General features: G+C 43.4%; 1 protein-coding gene across 8 annotated transcripts in view; it reads left to right on the top strand.

Moving 5' to 3' along the window:
* Nucleotides 1–3: 3 nt before the first annotated feature.
* The window catches only part of LARGE2 (LARGE xylosyl- and glucuronyltransferase 2), a 96,044-nt gene continuing 77,213 nt past the window's right edge, over nt 4–18,834 (top strand). Inside the window, exons 1-2 of one of the 8 annotated variants that reach the window (XM_053285514.1) lie at nt 4–303; nt 12,985–13,135. The gene's annotated coding sequence lies outside the window, so the exon portion shown is untranslated. Of the gene's footprint in view, nt 359–12,984; nt 13,136–13,652; nt 13,675–18,834 lie in introns of those variants that run through there. The other 7 variants (XM_053285513.1, XM_053285518.1, XM_053285517.1 and 4 more) reach the window with 7 other exon arrangements.

Here is an 18,834-nt window from a genome sequence, read left to right as displayed (position 1 = left end):
CAAACCAATCGAGCGCCGAGCAAGCAGGGAATTGAGACGAGCACAGAGTAGCCGGGAAGGAGAAGGAGGCGGTGGCGATTTTAAAGGGCGGAGAGAGGAGGGCGCGAGGCTGGCTCTAGCACCCTGGCGAAGTGAGTCTAGGATGGAGAAGCGGGTGCGCTCGCTCAGTGGGGCACTGCCACGGCCTCTTATTGTCTTCCAGGGATGCCGAGGGAGCTCAAAGGGGCTCCGCTTTCATAACTGAGCCCCGGCGGACCGGACTGCGCTTGTTGCTGCTCCGTGTGAGGCGTGTGGCTGCCGGTGGTAGGTGCAGCGTCGGCGCCGGAGAGGTCAAAACCACGGCAGTGCCGGTCGGCTGGTAGGCTCAGCCTTTGGACTGTGGGTTGGGGAGGTGCGGTGGGGATTCGCCTGGCAGGGTGGTAGCACAGAGGGGTTGGCGGTGCCGCCCCCTTGGTCTGCTATATGCCGCTTGACGGCTTCCGCAGCAGGTGGCTCAGTGCTCGACTTCGTAATTGGGGTGTGTGTGTTTGAACAGGGAGCTGTAAAAGCGAGACGCACCCGGGGGGGAGGGAAGATAGAGTACCATCTCCCTTTCTCTGCTCTCTGCATAGCCAGGTGGCAGTCTCCTGTCCCTGAGAGACCTCGTCCGCAGAGAAAGGAAGACCCCTTCCCTGGCCGGGTTTCTAATTCTGTATAGTGCCTAGCGCGCCGTTTGGTGGCGCCATGTGTTAAATTAGTAGTGCTAATAATAGCTCTAGCAGGAGCAAGAGAGTGTTATTGCTAGTAATCGTTCCCTCGTCTGTGGTCCTCCTTCCAAGTAAGTACTATGTCTGCGATCGCTGGGAGATCGCTCGTCTCCCTCCTCTTGATCGTACCGCTTTATTTTCGATAGCTAGAGCTGCAATCCTGAACATACAGTACTTGGAAGTAAATCCCATTGGAAACAGTGAGTCTTACGTCCGAGTAAACGCGGTTAGGAAGGATCGGGCTGCAGGTCATAATATCGCACTCTATTCTCACTGTCTCCGCCAGTGGTTAATTTCTAAACAGAGATATGTCTGGCCTCCAGCGTGTTTAGAAGCTCTGTTCCTCCTAATCCCTAAGATTTGCCATGAAGTGAGGGTTGTGGTGTGTCAGTGGTGAGGAGGGGAAATGGATTGCACAGAGAACCTGGTCAGACCGCAGATTCAGAGGCTCGTGCCTGAGAGCGACGCTTGTTGAGGCAACTTCCTGGATCATCGGAGAGTCGAACCTGTGCAAAGTGAGAGCAGACACCCTCAGCATACTCCAGTAGAATATCTACCCAGGTGCTTTTGGTAGAAGGAGCATAATTCATCCCCTTTAAATCTTCTGTGTCTCTTAAAAAAAGAAAAATCCTTTCATTTCCTGCTCCCCAGTCACAGCAGGATGTGGGTTGTGGTGTTCCCAGGTCAACACATAAGAACAGCCCTGCTGGATCAGGCCCAAGGCCCATCTAGTCCAGCATCCTGTTTCACACAGTGGCCCACCAGATGCCGCTGGAAGCCACAGGCAGGAGTTGAGGGCATGCCCTCTCCTGCTGTTACTCCCCTGCAACTGGTACTCAGAGGCATCCTGCCTTTGAGGCTGGAGGTGGCCTATAGCCCTCCGACTAGTAGCCGTTGATAGACCTTTCCTCTACAAATGAGGGTGCAGGGTCTATTGGCCTTCTCTGAAGTATTCCATTTGAAAGTAATTTGCAGAAGTGGGCTTAATAAAGGTGCATGCGGCTTGCAAGACTGACCCATTACAATAAATCTAAAGTTTATAGAAACTTAAAACTGATCCTGAAAAGAATCAAGTGCTGTTAATCCCATTGATGATTTCACACTTAACTGAGTAGGATTGGGTTGTAATCCTAAACATATCTACACTTGTATCTCACCCTTCTAAGAAGCCCACGGCAACATATATAGTTTTCCTTGTAACAGCCCTGTGAAGCAGGTTCGGCTGAGAGATGGTGACTGACACACCTAAAAGCAGGGGCGTCTCTATGGTAAGGCAGGCAGGGCACTTGCCCTGGGTGCTACTTGAAGGGGGGCGCCATCTTTTAAAATTTAAAAATGGCTGCCAAAAACAAAATGGCCACCATGCATGCTCAAATGGCCTCTGTGAGGCCCTATGCCATGCCAGGCCTTGCAGAAGCCATTTGAGCATGCACGGTGGCCATTTTGTTTTCAGTGGCCACTAAAAAATTTTTTTTAATGGCCACTGCACATGCTCAAATGGTCCCTGCGAGGCCCTAGAGACCAGCGGGGGGGGAGGGGGGACCTTTGCAGACCCCTCCACATGGCCTTTAAGAAGCCCCCTGAAGGGGCGACAGGTAAAAAATTTTTAAAAACAATTTAATATAAGTCACTGTACACACGTTTAGTTTGGCACTATGTACAGAGAATCAGGGCTTGTGAATACTGAGCTGAAGCTTATGAGATAGGATTGTATTCATTTGCTCTTCCTTTGCTTCTTGTGATAAGTGAGTCAAATGTGATATCTTAATAATATGGCTATTAATGTGAATCAGTGTGAAATCCTTAGTATTAAGGCCCACTGCGAGTTTCTTGCTCTTGTTCTCTCATTTTAACCGTTTTTCTGAAATACTAGAATATATTCCAAGCAGTGACACAGTTTACTCTGCGTATCCTTTAATTATTTTCAGAGTATCTGGGGAAAGTGAAATCCTCCATTTATTTTAAAAACTTATGTAATAGTGATGCTACAATGCATAGTAGAGAATTAGACAGGCACTTCTGTTTAGTTATCCAAGTACACCTCCACATAGTATTTGGGTATTTCATGAGCCCCAGCATACTGAAACTTGTAGTTTTCCAGCATTTTTTGGTCTGGCTACGTCCACTGCTAAATAGTTTTTGAAATATTAAAGGATTAACAAGCTTGACTTGTATTTTTCAGCTAATACTATGGTAAAGTTATCTGAAAGATGGGTGTCAGATGTTTGGACAGGGGGTGCAATTTCAGTGCTTGCCCTAGGCGCTATTTTCCCTAGATACGCCTCTGCCTAAATGGTGTTTCATGGCTGAAGTAGGGATTTGGATTTGGATTTCCCCAGTCTTAGTGCAGTGTATATTATATTTACCTGAATAGAAGATGACTCTGAATTTAAGACGACCCCCTTAAAAATACAGTTTATACCTGTATTTAACTGAAGAGTAGTGAACTCTGAATTAAGGATGAAACCCCCCCCCCCCCATTTTCTAACATCAAAGAACTTGGGAGAAACCTAGTCTTGGATCGGATAAATAGGCTATTGCTACATCATACTTGTACTTCCTTCTGAGTGATCATGGATAGGATTTAGCTGAGCTGTGTATTATATTGTAGCATGAATTTTCTGGGCAAAAACATTCTTCATGAACTGATTAAGTAATGTATTTTTGAATGTCTGTGCAATCTAAAACATTAAAATAAAAGTAATAACACAGCCGCTTTAAAATGGAACTACCCATAGACACACGGTGGAACTTAAATTGTTTAGCCAGCAAATAGGTTCCTGGCTGGCTTTGACAGCTGGTAGTACAATAATGAGTGGGTATCTCTTGTGGCAAGTCAGTCTTTGTATTTTTGTTTTGTTTTGTTTATGTGCTGCTAAAAGCTCAGACACCTGTTTTTTTCATATCTGAAGGGTGTCTGACATAAGCACTCATGCATCCTGATCCTATACATGTTCAACCAGAAGAAAGCCCCACTTAATCTTAATCCCAGTTAAGTGTGCATGAGATTGTGCCTTTAATGCTTAAAGAACCCCAGAACGTTTATCATCTCAATCAAGTCTATAGTTAAAGTGCCTAGTCCCAATATATAGGTTGTAACCATTAAAAAAGAACTAATGCCTTTATTGATCATCCTCATATTTTATTACGTTGCTGTTGGAATATTTTTTGGCAGAATTTTGCCATAGTGATTATGTAAGTAGCTGCTTCTTTGTGCTATTAGGATTGGACAACCCTTTGAGCTAGACAATTAGTCCCATTTTTACACATGGAGAGCTGAGATAGCTTGTCCAAAGCATTCCAGTGAGTGTGTACATGAGAAAAACAGTTTCTTGCACTCTTTCTAAATTTATTTATTTATTCAAATTTGTAGACTACCCCAAACGTCTGTCTCTGGGTGATTTACAACATAAAACAGATTAAAAATGAAAACCTTAAGATAATTAAAAACCACAGTCCTGTTAAAAAGCTTGGGTGAAAAAATATTTGTATGTGTATCAGATACATAAACTGATAATTATGATAACATTAAGAACAGCCCTGCTGGATCAGGCCCAAGGCCCATCTAGTCCAGCATCCTGTTTCGCACAGTGGCCCACCAGATGCTGCTGGAAGCCACAGGCAGGAGTTGAGGACATGCCCTCTCTCCTGCTGTTACTCCCCTGCAACTGGTAATCAGAGGCATCCTGCCTTTGAGGCTGGAGGTGGCCTATAGCCCTCCGACTAGTAGCCGATGATAGACCTCTCCTCCATGAAGTTACCCAAATCCCTCTTAAAGCTATCCAGGTTGTTGGCTGTCACCACATCTTGTGGCAGAGAATTCCACAAACTGATTATGTGTTGTGTGAAAAAGTACTTCTGTTTGTTGGTCCTAGATTTCCTGGCATCTTCATGGGATGACCCCTGGTTCTAGTGTTATGGGAGAGGGAGAAGAACTTCTCTCAATCCACTTTCTCTACACCATGCATGATTTTATAGACCTCTATCATGTCTCCCCACAGTCGTCTTTTGTCTAAACTAAAAAGCCCCAGGTGTTGTAGCCTTGCCTCATAAGAAAGGTGCTCTAGGCCCCTGATCATCTTGGTTGTCCTCTTCTGCACCTTTTCCAGTTCTACAATGTCATTTTTTAGATGTGACCAGAATTGTACGCAGTACTCCAGGTGTGTCTGCACCATAGTTTTGTATAAGGGCATTATAATATTAGCAGTTATATTTTCAACCTCCTTCCTAATGATCCCTACCATGGAATTGGCCTTTTTCACAGCTGCCGCACATTGAGTCGACACTTTCAATGAGCTGTCCACCACAACCCCAAGATCCCTCTCCTGGTCAGTCACTGACAGCTCAGATTCCATCAGCATATACTTGCAGTTGGGTTCTTCGCCCCAATGTGCATCACTTTACACTTGCTAACATTGAACCACATTTGCCACTTTGTCACCCATTCACCCAGTTTGGAGAGATCCTTTTGGAGCTCCTCAAAATCCATTTTGGATTTCACTACCCAAAAGAGTTCGGTATCATCTGCAAATTTGGCCACCTCACTGCTTACCCCTACTTCTAGATCATTCATGAATAAATTAAAAAGCACCGGTCCCAGTACAGATCCCTGGGGGACCCCACTTCTTACTTCCCTCCATTGTGAAAACTCTCCATTTATACCTACCCTCTGTTTCCTGTCTTTCAACCAGTTAGCAATCCACACATGTACTTGTCCCCTTATCCCATGACCGCTAAGTTTCCTCAGGAGTCTTTGATGAGGAACTTTGTCAAAAGCTTTTTGGAAGTCCAGGTATACTATGTCAAGTGGATCACCTTTATCCACATACTTGTTGACACTCTCAAAGAAGTCCAAAAGGTTGGTGAGGCAAGATTTACCTTTGCGGAAGCCATGCTGGCTCACTCCCAGCAGGGCCTGTTCTTCTAAGTGCTTTACAATTTTATCCTTGAGGATGCTTTCCATCAATTTGCCTGGAACGGAAGTTAAGCTTACCAGCCTATAATTTCCCGGATTGCCCCTGGATCCCTTTTTGAAAATCGGTGTTACATTTGCTACTCTACATTGTTTTAGTTGATGCTTACAATATAGGCAGTCTTGGTGTGAATCACTCCCATCTGCTGTAGTTGAACAGCCTGGGGAAGATGAGTTGGTGTGTGGCATTGTCTAGTGGGAATGTATCCACATACATCTTATTGTCGTGGTGATTTGATTTTATCCCTTTGTCAACCACAGCAGACAGCCTAGACAGTAAATTTATCATGCAGAGTTTTAACTCCCTTTTCACCAACCCATTTGTTCAGGGGGTACTTTCACAGAGCAGAGAGAAAGCTTGGTTGCTTATTTGCTTGATTAGCGACATTCATTGTGCAGGAGCAGGATGCGGTATGACTGCTTATGTTGACACTTCCCAGATGTTACTGGATCCAAACCCTGACCAAAGTCTTTTGATTATAATGGGGTTAGCGAAATGGTGCACACATCTGCCCAACCATCTATCAATTTTGCCTTTTGTATTATGAAAACAGTTTAGAGCTTTGTGCTCCAGTACAAAGTTCAATGCTGAACATACTGGGGATGCATGGAAAGTTTGGGAGGGACGTGTAGGAAATGTCCTGGATTCTATGTGCTGTGGTAGTGGAAATGCTAAGTAGACTCCAGTAGTGCAAGCAAATTGTGTAAGAAAGATTAAGTATCTTGAATTGAAAAACATGAATTGGATGAACATGTCTCTGCCCTTTGATTGTGGGTAAAACAAAGGTAGTGATGGGGCCCTGGGGGGGGGCTCAAAATGTAAGTAAAGAATCTGTAAATGCATAAAAATGAAATGGCAAAAGTCTATAGGGAACTTGGTTATTTGCCTTGTGCTGTGGATTAGCAAATGCCCAGAGAAGGAAGGAAAGGGCCTGCATACTGCACAGAAGCTGAGGTTTCCAGAGGTGTTTACAATAGAATACTTTGAATTTTGTTGCTTTGTTCTAGAGGAGAAAATAAAGAGCTTATGCCCCTGAATTCTATTTGCAGTCCTCTGCTATGCATATGTATCACCCTTCTAAATAAACTTTTTTTAAAAAAGTTAACTTTCTTCCAGTTTATTAAAATATGGAAGCCTATGTATCGGTTATGCTTTTGTATCACATTATCTGGACTTTTTAGAATCAAAGGGATAAGATCCATTCAGACTTTAAAAGTGATCTATGTATGCCCCAGAGTGTGTGGGTTTAAAATACCCCATTTCTGCACATCCAAATTCTATAGGCATACCACACCTTGTACTATATTAGGTTCCTTGTCAGATTATATATATTTTAAAGCCTTTGGATTTATTATTTGAAGTACTTATATATTGCTTTTCAACAAAAGTTCACAAATTGGCTTATACAGCAGAAGGGATGAAAACATGTGAAAAAGAACGAGAAGATGGTTCCCTGTCCCAAAAGGGCTCACAGTATAAAAAGAAACAGAAGACAGACACCAACATCAGTCACTAGAGAGCTGCTATGCTGGATTGAATAGGCAGTTGCTGTCCCCCTCATTCAAATATACATGCACCACCCCTTTAAAAGGGAACTTGTTCAGCACTTATGGGAACTCATTCAGTACTCCTGATCCGTATAAGCTACATGTGCCCTGCCCTCTGCTTTCACTAGTCTCCACAAGAACACTTCTGGAGCTTGCAGAAGTCAGTACTGCTGATCCATTAGTGAGTAGAAACAAAAGCATACAGGGGAGGGAAAGGTGTACTTCCATTTTTCCCAGATCAAATGTTTCCCCTCTCTTATGCAGTTACAAGCACTTCTCTCATTAATGTTTCTCTGTGTCTGTTTGATGGCAACATGACGTTAAGCCAGCATGACCTTAAAAAGCTATCTGAACTTGGCAAAAGATTAAAAGGGTAGGACTTGGCGTCTTAGAATGTCCTTTGGTTTGCAGCTAGCTAAGCCTGAGGCTGGAAAATATTCCAGCGGGTCCCAAGAACTGTAAAAGGGAAATTGAGAAGTAGCCTCTTTACTAGTCTTGATATGCTTTCAGTGAAAGGTCTTGGGATTGTTGAGGCTGAGGAAGACTGTGTACCTTTTGGTGGTCTTGTTCTTCGGCTTGTGTTCTGAGGAGATGTAATCCAGATCTCTCTAAGCCACCCATCTAAACGTTATTATTATCATTATTGCCCAGCTTATTATTAATGCCCAGCCTAGTAACAAAAGCTAATGGTTCCTGGAAATCTTTTTGCTAACAAAGTATCAATGGATTACTGGTAGTAATGAAAAGGGGTGAAGGTTCTGTTTTAACCTTTGCAGCATAGGCAAAACCCTTGAGGACAAGAGGACTCTGCAGGTCTTATGAATGTTCTACTCTTAGCATAGCTTGCTTCATTGCCAGCAACCTGGTTTTTCCTTCTGGATAAGATTGCTATAGAGAACTTATTAGAGAACTGGGCCTGAAAGTTACGTTTCCTTCTGACTGTCTAGTCCAACTTGGCAGAGCAGCTTAAATTGCACATCTGATTCTCTTCATTTCCCAAAGGTTAAAACCTCTATTAAAGTTGATGTTATGAAGGAATTTTGTGAGCTCTTAAGATAAGGATTTACTTTAAGGGTGGAATTGTGTGTTACTGTGGCAAATGTGTGTTCCTAACCCCATGTTTGCTGAGATAACAACATGAATGTGGGAATGGGCATTTATAGCAGAGAATTAACTGGTGGGAAGGAAGGGGGTTGACCCCTCCCATACCCACTAGTTCTCCCCTGCAAATCTCTTCCCTAGGCTGGGGCTAGGGGACAGGTACTCCTTTTCTACCCACCCACAATTTCCCCCTGCAGTTGTCTCCCCCACCCCCATGCCTTGGCAGTCTGAGGCAAACATGGGGCTGGAAATCCTGCATTTGCTTCCTAATGTGCAGTTCTGTCTCAAATGACTGTGATGCTGTCTGTTCGGCTGTTTCCAAGAGAGAACCCTCTTTATATGGGGAGTGTGCATTGCCAAGTTGCTTCCCTGGGATCTGCTTTGCAATACCTGATTCTCCATTGCGCTTCAGGAGGAGTAAAAGGAGGAGAGTTGGTCTGCTGTGTACCAAAACCACTCTGCATCTACTGCTGTGGAAAGGAACGTAGCAATTCTGTGTATGACTGCAAGCAGAAAACCAACAACTGGGCTGGTGCTACAAGGACCTGAAGTGCCCTTTATTATTCTGTTGGCTCCAACTGAGGATGGTATCAGTCTATTTCAATACTGTATGATATGCCTGTACAGAATTAGTTTTCCACTGACTCATGAAACACTTTTACTGTGTAGTGCCTGTATTTTGAAGTAGTTCCCAGGTGGCTGCCTGTCCTGCTGAACTTGCATTCTTGGCCTGAACAATTAGCAATGCCTTTTTTGTGCCTTTTCTACATATGAAATGCTTCATAAACTTGAAAACGTATGCGAGTTAAAATAAGGTTTTGCTTTTCCTGCAGTTTCCAGGTGAATGGTGCAATTGTTTAGATTTCCAAAGCCTGCACTTAGTTGTTCAAGCTCCAGCTAGTTGTATCATTTTCTCTTGTACAGGATCCAAATGGAGAACTGTCATTGTAGCCATTTTAGTTGGGTTGGGAGGTTTTGTTTCTATATCAACCATAATGCAATGCAAACTGTTCAGGGGATTCAACAAGCTGATATAAAGAATTCCACCATTAAAATCTAATAATTGAATATGGGTGCTAAATGTTTCTGGAAACTGGGATGGTATTAAGCATCTGTATGGGTAATCCTGTCTAGAAGTATGGGACCATGCACAATGCCATGGGATTTTTGTGATGAAAGCAAACCACTTACACAGTTCTCTTCAAGATACCTCAAAGAATAAGAAAAGAAAAAAACATGTTGGCAGTCTGAGAATCTGCTCTGACTGTCATGCTGATCTGTGAAAGCTGTTAATGAATAATTAAGCAATAGATAATAAACATTTTGCATTAGTTTTTTTTGACAAAAATGAACTGCCTTACACCTAACTAATATTACAGCATATGGAAAATGTTCATAATTTAAAATGGGGTTTTTTTCACTTTGGTACATCACATTGTATGTGTATTAAATTGCTTCTTCCTAGAGATCCTCGTTGTTTTCTTCCTCTAGCTCCTCGTCCTCTGGATCTTCATTCTCCATGTTGTCACAAGCTTCCTCTTGGTTTTGTGTATTTTAAGATGCACAGGAACACATATTGCAGCAGATCAACCCTGCTTTACGACAGCTGCATCTTCCTCCCTGGCATCTGGAGGTAGCGCATCCACACCTCACTGACTGAAGTACAGCCTTTGGAGCTGGGAGCTGATAATTCATTATTGGTATCCAGACATCCCCTTCCATTTTCCAACCATATTTTTCAGGTGATGGGATTACATGCTTCACGACTGTATCATTATTCAAATGATTGCTCGATGGTGTGCTCATAGTATTGCAGAGTGTAACACAACTCTTGTAGGTGGAAGGCTCTCAGATTGGACTTGTTTCTTGGTGAACAGCCACCCCTTTAATCTATCATCCTGTGAGATCTGTGTACGAGGCAAGTAAACCTGACACATACATTCTTCAAGGGCAGCAAATGCATCATCACTGGGGAGTAAATCCTTCCCCAGGCTTGCAAGTCCACTTATAATATGATCATTGACATTCTTGAAAGCTTTTCAGAAAGTTAGTTTGCCTTTCCGTGCAAAACCTCCAGTATTGTCTGCTCCACTTACAGGTGAAACTCAAAAAATTAGAATATCGTGCAAAAGTTCATTAATTTCAGTAATGCAAATTAAAAGGTGAAACTGATATATGAGATAGACGCATTACATGCAAAGCGAGATAAGTCAAGCCTTAATTTGTTATAATTGTGATGATCATGGCGTACAGCTCATGAGAACCCCAAATCCACAATCCCAGAAAATTAGAATATTGTGAAAAGGTTCAACAGTCTAGGCTCCAGGTGTCCCACTCCAGTCAGCTAATCAATCCATAACACCTGCAAAGGGTTCCTGAGCCTTTAAATGGTCTCTCAGTCTGGTTCATTAGGAATCACAATCATGGGAAAGACTGCTGACTTGACAGTTGTGCAGAAAACCATCATTGACACCCTCCATAAGGAGGGAAAGCCTCAAAAGGTAATTGCAAAAGAAGTTGGATGTTCCCAAAGTGCTGTATCAAAGCACATTAATAGAAAGTTATGTGGAAGGGGAAAGTGTGGAAGAAAAAGGTGCACAAGCAGCAGGGATGACCGCAGCCTGGAGAGGATTGTCAGGAAAAGGCCATTCAAAAGTGTTGGGGACTTCCACAAGGAGTGGACTGAGGCTGGAGTTAGTGCATCAAGAGCCACCACACACAGACGGATCCTGGACATGGGCTTCAAATGTCGTATTCCTCTTGTCAAGCCGCTCCTGAACAACAAATGTCATCTGCTGGTGTTGGTCCACTGTGCTTCATTAAGTCCAGGGTCAACGCAGCCGTCTATCAGGAGATTTTGGAGCACTTCATGCTTCCTTCCGCAGACAAGCTGTATGGGGATGCTGACTTCATTTTCCAGCAGGACTTGGCACCTGCCCACACTGCCAAAAGTACCAAAACCTGGTTCAATGACCATAGGATTACTGTGCTTGATTGGCCAGCAAACTCGCCTGACCTGAACCCCATAGAGAATCTATGGGGCATTGCCAAGAGAAGGATGAGAGACATGAGACCAAACAATGCAGAAGAGCTGAAGGCTGCTATTGAAGCATCCTGGTCTTCCATAACACCTCAGCAGTGCCACAGGCTGATAGCATCCATGCCACGCCGCATTGAGGCAGTAATTGCTGCAAAAGGGGCCCAAACCAAATACTGAATACATATGCATGCTTATACTTTTCAGAGGTCCGATATTGTTCTATTTACAATCCTTGTTTTATTGGTTTCCTGTAATATTCTAATTTTCTGGGATTGTGGATTTGGGGTTCTCATGAGCTGTACGCCTTGATCATCACAATTATAACAAATTAAGGCTTGACTTATCTCGCTTTGCATGTAATGCGTCTATCTCATATATCAGTTTCACCTTTTAATTTGCATTACTGAAATTAATGAACTTTTGCACGATATTCTAATTTTTCGAGTTTCACCTGTATAGCATGCAAGTCAGGCAAAGCAGAAACCTTATTGGGTCCAAGAGCTTCATGTATGGGCAGCAGAGAAATAGTGCGGTACAAATCTCCTTTTCCAATAACAAAATTCATGTTGGCTCATAATTCTGGGTACCTTCGAAAACCTAGCACAAAAACATCAGTGTCTGGTGAGTGAATGTTGATTCTGGAAGCCCCCTTGTTTGTTGCATCAGCAGCATGAAGCAAAAGCTTTGTATCTGCTTCTTCCTGATTACTTTGGAGATGGCTCATATCTCTGTGTGTAGCTCTGCATTCACATTCCCATGCCACTACCACCTTTTTACCATTTGTATGTGCTTTTTCAAGTATCTTATTTGACAAGTAATGTGTTAGTTCCATCTTTGTTTTCACATGTGAAAGAAGCCGCTTGTTAGTTTTGCTATGTTTGTTGTATCTGTGATGTGGTAAGCTATCTCCGGTTGTTGCCCTTGTCTTCTTTCATGTGTTGCTGTCCTGAGTGCAATATCAATGTCTGAGCGATCAAATACCACATGAAGTTCATCATAGTTTCTGTATTTTGATATAAAATAATCTGTACAATGTTCAGCAAGCTGGCCACAGTCTTTTATGCTGTCTGGCTTATGAAGTGACTGGAGTTCTGCCATCCCATCTACAAGTCCCATCTCAAATCCAGCTGACTGATTAGGCTCACTATGAATGGCTTCTGTTTTTAACTTGTTCATAGCTAGTGGCTCTGTATCCTCATCATCAGGCAACGTGTCTTCCCCAGTGGGTAATTTTTCCAGAATAGCCATCAGACTGCTTTTGTTTTGGCATTTCAGCACTGTACCATCAGCAGCAAACATAGGCTTTGGTACAACCGAGAGTTCGTGTTTCCCTATAGAGTCTTCAAGATTTATTTCTGATCTGGATGTTGTCACCAATAACATTTGAGAAAAAAAGTTTTGGTCGTCTTTCAGCTCAGTTGTACTATCTCCAGCAATCACTTGTTGTTTTTTCTGTGTTCTTAAAAAGTCTGCAGCTTATATTTTCTCACTGGAGCCCACAGGTTGATGTTTCCCTGGTTTATATGCTCAGATACAAACTTTCAAGTAGCTTCTTACCAATTTCACTTTGCTTACAGGTATCTTCATTGAATTTCTCAGGCATGAGAAGCCTGCAGGAGAGAGAAGAGGAGGAACATCATCTGCTCCCAGGCGGACCCCAGGGTGAGGGACTGGGTGCCTGCCTGTCTGCTTCTCCTTCTGCCCCCCAAGACTGGCTGCTATACTGTGGTGAGGCTTTGCAGGACTGGGGCCCAGGGGGTGACTTGGCAGTTTCCTGGATCGCATCTGCCTAGAGCTTGCTGCTCAGGGCTATTTAGGGTGCTACCAGTGGTGGGCCCCCCACTGGAGAAGTCGCCACTGAAAGGGACAGCAAGGGCCAGGTTTCCTGGCCCAAGAATTTGCGTGTGGGTGGATATTTAGTGGTGTGGCTTCTGTCTTAATTAGTCCTGAGTGAGATTGTTTTATAATGTGTCTGGGCTTACCTGGAGATGGGGAGCCGGGGCATGTCCCCTAATTATGGGGCGGCAATTCCTGTGGTAGTGGGGAACAGAAGAAGTAACGTTGACAGGCCAGTGGGCCATTACGTGGGAAGGGGAATTGGATATCGAATAGCTGTTTCCCCTTTCGGCTGTCCTGCCAGCTCTTTGACCTTGGGGAGCAGTGCCAGCCATCCTTGGAACCTCACCTTGCTCCTCTGTAATGCCAGGTCGGTCCAGAACAAATCAGAAGCCATCCATGATCTGATTCTGGATGAAGGTGCTGACCTGGTATGTATTACGGAGACCTGGTTGGGAGAGGCTGGCGGCCCAGTCTGGACCCAGCTTCTCCCTCCAGGGTACTCTGTTGAGGAGTGGGTGAGGGACCATGAGCGGGGAGGTGGAGTGGCTGTGGTCCATAAGAATAACATCTCCCTCACTAGGATCCCTGTTGAAGTGCCAGACCATATCGAATGTGTGTTCTTAGGTTTGGGGACCAGGGATAGACTGGGACTTCTGTTGGTGTACTGATCGCCCCGCTGCTCAACACAGTCCCTAACTGAGCTGATGGACTTGGTCTTGGACTTGATGTTGGAGTCCCCCAGTCTTGTGGTGCTGGGGAACTTCAATGTTCATTTTGGGACCATTTTGTCTGGGTTAGCTCAGGAGTTCATAGCGGCCATGGCAACTATGGGCCTATCCCAAGTGGTCTCGGGACCAACGCACAATGCTGGTTACATGCTTGATTTGATCTTTCACTCCGATCAGGGTGGTTTTCCGTGGGTGGGGACTCCTGAGATTTCCACATTGTCATGGACGGACCACCATCTGATTAAGGTTGGACTCTCAATCACTTCCCACCTTTGCAGGGCTGAAGGGCCTATTAGGATGGTCAGCCTGAGAAGGTTATTGGATCCAAAAGGATTTCAGGAAGCCTTGGATGGTTGGCTCTGCCGGCGATTCTGTTGATGCCCTGGTGGAGAATTGGAACAGCAAACTCACCAGGGTAGTATACATGATCGCTCCTAAGCGTCCTCTCCAACCCGCTTCAAAACTGGCCCCTTGGTATACAGAAGAGCTACGGGGGCTGAAGCAGCGAGGTAGGTTGGAGCGCAAGTGGAGAAGACTCGACTTGAATCTGACAGGTTGCAACACAGAGCACATTTGAAGATCTATGCTCAGGCGATACGTGCGGCAAAGAAGCTATTCCTTTCTGCCAGTATTGCATCTGCACGTTCACGTCTGGTGGAGTTGTTCAGGGTTGTGAGGGGGCTAGTATGTGCCCCTCCTCCCTTGAATCAGAATCTAGAACCATCGATTACCCACTGTGACGTGTTTAATGAATTCTTTTTGGGGGAAATCTCTTGTATTCGGCTGACTTAAACTCCGCCTTCACAATTACTTCAGTGTCTGATGTGGAGGTGCTTGTGTGGTTAAGTTGGATCAGTTCCAGGATGTGACTGGATGTGGACAAGCTGATTGGAACGGTGCAGTCTACCTCCTCTTCTCTTGACCTATACTATCTGGCAGGGGGGTTGTTGTAGAAGGCCTGGTAGAGATTATAAATGCTTCTCTGAGGGAAGGCAGGATGCCTCTTTTTCTGGAGGCAATTATTAGACCACTTCTGAAGAAGCCTACATTGGATCCCTCAGAGTTGAGCAGCTACAGGCCTGTATCCAACCTTCCGTGGCTGGGCAAGGTAATTGAGAGGGTGGTGGCTTCCCAGCTCCAGACAGTCTTGGAGGAAACTGATTATCAAGACCCATTTCAAACTGGTTTTCAGGTGGGCTATGGGGTGGAGACTGTCTTGGTCGGCCTGATGGATGATCTCAAATTGGGAATTGACAGAGGAAGTGTGACTTTGTTGGTCCTTTTGACCTCTCGGTGGCTTTCGATACTATGGATGATAGTATCCTTCTGGAATGTCTGAGGGGGTTGGAAGTGGGAGGCACTGCTTTGTGGTGGTTCCCCTCCTACTTCTCGGGCAAGTTCCAGATGGTGTCCCTTGGAGAATGTTATTCTTCAAAATCTGAACCTTTGTATGGTGTCCTTCAGGGTTCCATGTTGTCTCTGATGTTTAACATGTACATGAAACCACTGGGAGGGATCATCAGGAGATTTGGTGCAGTGTGCTATCAGTATGCTGATGACACCCAAATCTATTTCTCCATGTCAAACTCGTCGGGGAGAGGGCATAACCTCCCTAAATGCCTGCATGGAGGCGGTAATGGGCTGGATGAGGGATAACAAACTGAGACTGAATCCAGATAAGATGGAGGTACTTATTGTGTGGGGTTGAAACTCTGGAGATGACTTTGATCAGCCTGTTCTGGATGGGGTCACACTTCCCCAGAAGGAACAAGTACACAGTCTGGGGGTGCTTCTGGATCCGAGCCTCTCCCTGGTGTCCCAGGTTGAGGCAGTGGCCAGAAGTGCCTTCTATCAGCTTTGGCTGATACGCCAGCTGTGTCTGTTTCTTGAGATAAACAACCTCAGAACAGTGGTGCATATGCTGGTAACCTCCAGACTGGATTACTGCAGTGGCTCTATGTGGGGCTGCCCTTGTGTGTAGTCTGGAAACTACAATTGGTCCAGAAGGCAGCAGTCAGGTTGGTCTCTGGGTCATCCCGGAGAGTCCATATTACTCCTGTTTTGAAAGATCTACACTGGCTGCTAATAAGTTTCTGGGCAAAATACAAGGTGCTGGTTATAACCTATAAAGCCCTAAATGGCGTGGGCCCTGGGTATTTAAGAGAATGTCTTCTTTGTTGTGAACCCCTGTCACCCATTGAGATAATCAGGAGAGGTGCATTTGCGGTTGCCACCTGCTCATTTGGTGGCTACTCGAGCCTGCTCCGCTGCTGCCCCAAAGCTTTGGAATACACTCTTTGCTGAAACAAGAGCCTCTTCATCTCTGACAACTTTAAAGTCTTTAAAGATGCACCTATTCACCCAGGCTTTTAACTAAATATTGTTTTAATAGTTTTAACATTGTTTAAAATGTTTTAAGGTTTGAATTGTTGTAGTGCTTTAACTTTTGCTGTATCATTTACTTTGTTTTAACTGTTTTAATTTTTGTTTTCATTTTTTCATGTTTAAATTTTTATTGATTTTAACAATATCTTAACATTCACATCACATTAAACAAATATTGACTTCCCGTTCACACCTCCTCGTGAATCACCAACTATAGAATTAATCCTTGCTATAATAGTAATTCAAAACATATATCTTAAACCTTACAAACTCGATTTTGATCTACCCAACCTGCTATTATTTTTTAATTTTTTATTTATTTTTGTTTTCATTTATTTTAACTAATGTTTTAACTTTTTCTGTTTGCTTTGTTGTGAATCGCCCAGAGACGTGAGTTTTGGGTGGTATAAAATATGTTAAATAAAATAAATAAATAAACTTGTGGTCAGTTTGAAGAGATCATCGCTGTCCTCAGTAAATGGGTTTGTAAAGCTGTGAAGAGTGGCAGTTAGTGCTTTGATGTTTTGATTTTGCTTGAAGTTGAGTGACCTCGATAATGCATGATGGTTGCTTTGTATAGCAGGTAATATACCAGCCATCTGCTGCACTTCTCCAGCAAGCCTTGCTAATTCTGGTGAGATGAGGAAAAACTTTGTTCTAGCTTGAGGATTGAGTGTTATACCTATCATTCCACCTACTACTTTGATTGAATGGTTGGTCCTGGGACAGAAATAAAGGCACTGTAGTCTGAGCTAAACTCATGGCATGCTGATTGACTTCAGTCTTTTTTTTTCTGTGGATAGGCTTGTGTTTGGTTCCTTGAGAATCCAACGGAAGAAACTATACAATTCACTTGGAACATTCCAATCTGTAACTTCTGTAAGTGAACCAGAAAATACCCATCTCTCTGCTTTGGTAATAAGTTTTCACTGAATCTTAGCAGCATCATAGTGTATTTTCATGTGGTCATTTCCGTCAGTGTTGCTCTCTTCTGCTAACTGAATTGTAGCATCGCTTAAAATTTTGATAGAAACACATTCTGATTCATTCACTCTTTTTGGTTTATGGAATTCTATGTTTGGTATGTCACGCTGTATAAGCTGCTTTATTTTTTTGTGGCTTGGATGGCTGTCCACATTATTTGCCTTAAGGATTCCTGTGTATGCCTCATGAAGATGAGCCATGGTGACTATATTTTCATCCAACAATGTATTCTCAAGCAGACTAAGGAATTCAGTTTCGGCTGCCACCTCATTCAACTTGCTTGGTTTTTGTGGGTTGAGTGCTGAGCGATTGACATGTGTTACATATGTTGCCCAGCACTGTTTGTGACTTTTAATGTCAATAGCATGTTCATGTTGAGGATCAATGGATGTACAAAGCTTGACAAGAAGTTTCTCATTCCCACTTCTTTCAACTGCATCATTAAATGACTGATCAGCATTTTCTGTAGCAACTAAATGCAAAGGGTTCTTGTAACACAGTCCATTTTCCACTTGCTCGGGAGTTTATCTTTTTTTCATATTGCTCTTTGGCACGTTTGAGCATTTTGGTATGAACAGTCTCTTGATAACATTTTCTGTGCCACAAACAGCCTTTTGCTTGAAGCTCTTGCCATGTGACATCACCAAGGCTACTACTACTCTCAGAAAAACTTTTGTCTCCATACTGAGCATGCTCCCTGATAAAGCTCAGTAATTTTTTGTAGTATATAGCAACAGGCTTCTCCACCAGTGCCTCATTTATCTCTCTCTGACAGATGAGACAAAGTGAGTAGTTATTGTCATATCTTGCTACATTAGCTCTGCTAACTTCAGGGTGGGAAACGCCTTCCATTGTTAATAAATGAACAGTCTCAACAATATTTAAATGGCTCTAAGGATCTGAAACACACACAAAAACACAAATTGAAAACTATACTAAAACAAACTTGTACACATCAAGAACAACCTCAAACCCTTACCAAGGGAAATGTCATAATCGGCTGGGGTTCAGCTGGTTTCCACAACATGCAACTCCCACCCCCCCACAACCTCTGATAATGTAAAATTACATTTTTATATTATAAAGGGAGTTAAATCACTGCCTAGCTGTGGTTAAATACCATGTTGGTTTAACAGACATGAATATTGCTTTTACATTATAAAATACCAAAACCAAACAAACACCTTTCTACTTTAATGAGGGATTTTTAGATTGTGAGCCAATTGGGGACACGGATCCATTTTATTTAATTATTATTTCTCTGTGTAAACCATCCTGAGCCATTTTTGGAAGGGCGGTATGGAAATCAAAACATACAAAATGATAATAATAATGATAGTAATAATGATGATAGTGATACACTGGAACATCTGCAACAAATACAAGCTACCTGTAGCCAAAAATTGGTGGGACCATAAAATTGAAAAAGTTGAAGAAAATGAAGATGTAAAAATATTATGGGACTTCCGACTACAAACAGACAAACATCTG

The sequence above is a fragment of the Hemicordylus capensis genome, chromosome 1 (genome assembly GCF_027244095.1).
Source record: "Hemicordylus capensis ecotype Gifberg chromosome 1, rHemCap1.1.pri, whole genome shotgun sequence".
Taxonomy (NCBI): domain Eukaryota; kingdom Metazoa; phylum Chordata; class Lepidosauria; order Squamata; family Cordylidae; genus Hemicordylus; species Hemicordylus capensis.
This window is presented reverse-complemented; position numbering and strand designations above follow the sequence as displayed.